Consider the following 5,100-nt stretch of genomic DNA (forward strand, 5'->3'; position numbering starts at 1 on the left):
TACAAAACATGACCCTGTTAATTCAGACATGTGCAATGTTTAGACAATAACACGAAATGCTTTTGAGAGTAGTTGTTTTTTATGTATGACATACTTTCTTGTGAAAATAGCCGATCTACAATCTCACACCTTTTTAGATAGCAACGCGTTGTGAGCTTGTAGATCGACTATTTTCCACTAGTTTCCATTCCGAAATATATTGAGCAGTTTGAAAAACATTTAAACCAAGGATTTCTGAGCAATTTGCGTGAAAGTGTGTCATGTGTGTAAACTCCCTTTTCACAAGTACAGGTCTGTTGGCCCAATGGCTTAATCATCTGCCTTGAAACCACAGGGTTCCTGGTTCGAATCCCACGTCATGTAGAATTCATTAAGGTTTCGAGAGCCTATCAGGCTTCGAAGCCTTATTGGGTTCCTTGGCTTTCACTATTATTAAGGTTTCGAGGCCAATAGGCTCGAAGCCTTATTACATCTGTAAGAGTTCATTATTCTTCCGCCGGTTTTGCCAGTTCTGGCCTAACCGCGTGGTCACTTTTTATGAAATTCGGCAATATGGTAGAGGGCTATGCCAAACGGCGAAAACCCGAAACTCACAAACATTGGCCAAAGGGTGGCGCTGTAGCACTCAATTGAAATATGCCAACTTTGAACAGGTACAACTCATGCCCTGTTTGACCCACAGCCATGAAACTTCCATGCACACATGCGTCTCCTCATGCCTAACAACTTTCACACTCTGACTTTTGACCTCTGACTTTTAGATCTCCCACCATTTCGAATTCTATGAAAAGCAGTAAAAAAGACTCTTCCTTCGTACAGATTGAGCAATCTGTACGAAACTGTATACACATGAACTTTGGACCAATGCCGACAGACGTGAGCAAGCGGATTTTCCATAAGTGAAAACGTTAAGCTTTTATAAGCCAATGAAAATTGCAGTTTTATGACAATTATTCATCTGCCCCTAAAACATACATGCAGACTCACATTTGTTTGACACTTTGCAATATTGTAGAAGGTCATTCCAAGTATCACTGAAACCAATCTTACTCCAATTGGTCAAAGGGGGGCGCTATAGCAATTTTTTGAAAATGCAAACTTTAAACAGGCAAAAGTCATGCCTCGTTTGGCCGACAGCCGTTAAACCTGCTTACACATGTGCCTTGACTCATGAGGAACACATGTATCACTTTGACCAGTAAGCTCTGCCCTTAGATTGTCTGCAATTTTGAGCAGTTTGAAAAACATTTAAATCCAGGATTTCTGAGCAATTTGCGTGAAAGTGTGTCATGTTTTGAACTCCCTTTTCACTAGTTCAGGTGTGTAGGTTCAATAGCTTGATAGCTTAATCATCTGCCTTGAAACCACAGGGTTGCTGGTTCGAATCCCACCTCAGGTAGACTTCATTATAATTGCATTGCACACAACATGACTGTATCAATGAGGAACATATCTATCACTTTGACCAGTGAGCTCCGCCCTTAGATTGTCTGCAATTTTGAGCAGTTTGAAAAACATTTAAATCCAGCATTTCTGAGCAATTTGCGTGAAAGTGTGTCATGTGTTTGAACTCCCTTTTCATCAGTTCGGGTCTGTTGGCCCAATGGCTTAATCATCTGCCTTCATACCACAGGGTCGACGGTTCAAATCTCACCTCATGCAGACCTCAACTCAATTGCATTGCACACAACATGACTGTATCAATGAATAAACATGCAATTGTTAAATGAAACGCTTATTGAGAGTAGTTGTTTTCAATGTATGATCAGGGGTGCACATAACTTTTTAGGTCTGGTACGCAGAAGAGCACCTGGACATGTGACTTGGTGCGCATGGCGCCCGTCCCGTTTTGTCAACGGGGGGGGGGGTGCAGCCCGGACAGTTTTGTCAACGGGGGGGGGGGGGGTTCAGCACGGTGCCCACCGGACAGTTTTGTCAACGGGGGGGGGGGGGGGGGGGGGGGAGGAGGCGAGAAAAAAAGGACGCTCTGCTTCTAAATTCCGCCGATTTTCGCCGTTTTTTTTTCTCACGCTGTTACATAAAGCCCCCAAGGTTGGTGCCCTGTGCTGCTGCGCTCATTTTATCCGCCATATTGGGACGTTCACGGCATATTTTGCACCATTACGGCGCGTTCATCATCGGTGACGAGTGCCTCTAACAGCCACTGCTGGCTGCGTGCACGCACCGAGGCAATGCGAGGCGACGCGAGTCATATCTCTACCCCTGTGCCTAATGGCTGTACATGGGGCCGACGGGTGCTTTAGTGTGATTGTGTGAGTGTGGCTTCAGGAAGTAAATTCCTAGCCTCGATCTCCAGGCTTTTATTTTTTAGTTTTGCTAAAAAATAAAAGCTTGGAAATTCCTGTCCCAGCTGTTGGTGCGCAAAAGCGCCTCGCGTCGCCTGATGTGGTGCGCATTTTTTATTTTGGGTGCGCATGCGCACCTGCGCACCAGTTATGTGCACCCCTGTGTATGATGTACTTCATTCCCTCTTTTGTTTTGTTTTGTTTTGTTGGATTCTCCCTTCTCACTGAACAAGGCTGTGGATTGAATAGCTTGATCAATACAGTGTTAGTCTCATGTGCCAAAGGTCCACGGTTCAAACCCCACTCGTCACAGTTTACATTTAAATTGCATTATACAAAACATGACCCTGTTAATTCAGACATGTGCAATTTTTAAACAATACCATGAATTGCTTTTGAGAGTAGTTGTTTTTTATGTATGACATACTTTCTTGTGAAAATAGCTGATCTACAATCTCACACCTTTTTAGATAGCAACACGTTGTGAGCTTGTAGATCGACTATTTTCACTAGTTTCCATTCCGAAATGTATTGAGCAGTTTGAAAAACATTTAAACCAAGGATTTCTGAGCAATTTGCGTGAAACTGTGTCAAATAAATGTTTGAGGCCCTTTTTCACTGGTTCAGGTGTGTTGGTTCAATAGCTTGATCGCTTAATCATCTGCCTTGAAACCACAGGGTCGCCGGTTCGAATCCCACCTCATGTAGACTTATAATTGCATTGCACACAACATGACTGTATCAATAAATACATGTGCAATTGTTAAAAATAACGAGAAATGTATACTTGAAAGTAGTTATTTTTAATGCATGACGTACTTCATTCGCCCTTTTGTTTTGTTTTGTTAGATTCTCCTTTCTCACTGTCTGATCCTGTGGATTCAATAGCTCCACCAGTAGAGTGTGAGCCTCATGTGCCGAAGGTCCCTGGTTCAAATCCCACTGATTACAGTTTACATTTAAATTGCATTGTACAAAACATGACCCTGTTAATTCAGACATGTGCAACTTTTAAACAATAACATGAAATGCTTTTTTGAGATTAGTTGTTTTTTTTATGTACAACATACTTTCTTGTGAAATTAGCCAATCTACAATCTCACAACTTTTCAGATAGCAACACATTGTCAGCTTGTAGATCAACTATTTTCACTACTTTCCATTCCAAGAACACAAAACAAAACTTTATTGCTAAATATTTGTCAACCAGTAATCTAGAGTAGTTAGCAAAACAGAGGCTTGGTTCATAACGGACTGAAAAACCTATAGATATCAACAGACACCATCAGGGAGGCTATATTTCTAGTTCAATAAGAAGAGAGGCAGCCTGTGAATCCATAGGTCGCTGGTTTGATCCCTGTCCCCAACAATGCATTGAGGTGATCATTATTTGGAATTCTTACTTTGTTACAAACATACTCCTGGTAGCCTGTCTGTCTGTCTGTCTGTCTGTCTGTCTGTCTGTCTCTCTCTCACTCTGTCACTGTCTGTCTGCCAATCTGCCACTCTGTCACTGTCTGCCAGTCTGCCACTCTGTCACTGTCTGTCTGTCTGTCTGCCAGTCTGCCAGTCTGCCACTCTGTCACTGTCTGTCTGTCTGCCAGTCTGCCACTCTGTCACTGTCTGTCTGTCTGCCAGTCTGCCAGTCTGTCACTGTCTGTCTGTCTGCCAGTCTGCCACTCTGTCACTGTCTGTCTGTCTGCCAGTCTGCCACTCTGTCACTGTCTGTCTGTCTGTCTGTCTGTCTGCCAGTCTGCCACTCTGTCACTGTCTGTCTGTCTGTCTGTCTGCCACTCTGTCACTCTGTCACAGTCTGTCTGTCTGCCAGTCTGCCACTCTGTCACTGTCTGTCTGTCTGTCTGCCAGTCTGCCAGTCTGCCACTCTGTCACTGTCTGTCTGTCTGCCAGTCTGCCACTCTGTCACAGTCTGTCTGTCTGCCAGTCTGCCACTCTGTCACTGTCTGTCTGTCTGCCAGTCTGCCAGTCTGCCACTCTGTCACAGTCTGCCAGTCTGCCAGTCTGCCACTCTGTCACAGTCTGCCAGTCTGCCAGTCTGCCACTCTGTCACCGTCTGTCTGTCTGTCTGCAAGTCTGCCACTCTGCCACTCTGTCACAGTCTGTCTGTCTGTCTGTCTGCCACTCTGTCACAATCTGCCAGTCTGCCACTCTGTCACAGTCTGCCAGTCTGTCAGTCTGCCAGTCTGCCACTCTGTCACAGTCTGCCAGTCTGCCACTCTGTCACAGTCTGCCAGTCTGCCACTCTGTCACTGTCTGTCTGTCTGCCAGTCTGCCACAGTCTGTCTGTCTGCCAGTCTGCCAGTCTGCCACTCTGTCACAGTCTGCCAGTCTGCCAGTCTGCCACTCTGTCACTGTCTGTCTGTCTGCCAGTCTGCCGGTCTGCCACTCTGTCACAGTCTGTCTGTCTGCCAGTCTGCCACTCTGTCACAGTCTGCCAGTCTGCCACTCTGTCACAGTCTGCCAGTCTGCCACTCTGTCACAGTCTGCCACTCTGTCACAGTCTGCCAGTCTGCCAGTCTGTCACAGTCTGCCAGTCTGCCACTCTGTCACTGTCTGTCTGTCTGTCTGCCAGTCTGCCAGTCTGCCACAGTCTGTCTGTCTGCCAGTCTGCCAGTCTGCCACAGTTTGTCACAGTCTGCCAGTCTGCCACTCTGTCACAGTCTTCCAGTCTGCCAGTCTGCCACTCTGTCACAGTCTGCCAGTCTGCCACTCTGTCACAGTCTGCCAGTCTGCCAGTCTGCCACTCTGCCAGTTTTCTCGAAACCGCTCATTGCTG

Source organism: Gymnoscopelus microlampas, assembly GCF_963454915.1.
Source record: "Gymnoscopelus microlampas genome assembly, contig: SCAFFOLD_204, whole genome shotgun sequence".
NCBI lineage: Eukaryota > Metazoa > Chordata > Actinopteri > Myctophiformes > Myctophidae > Gymnoscopelus > Gymnoscopelus microlampas.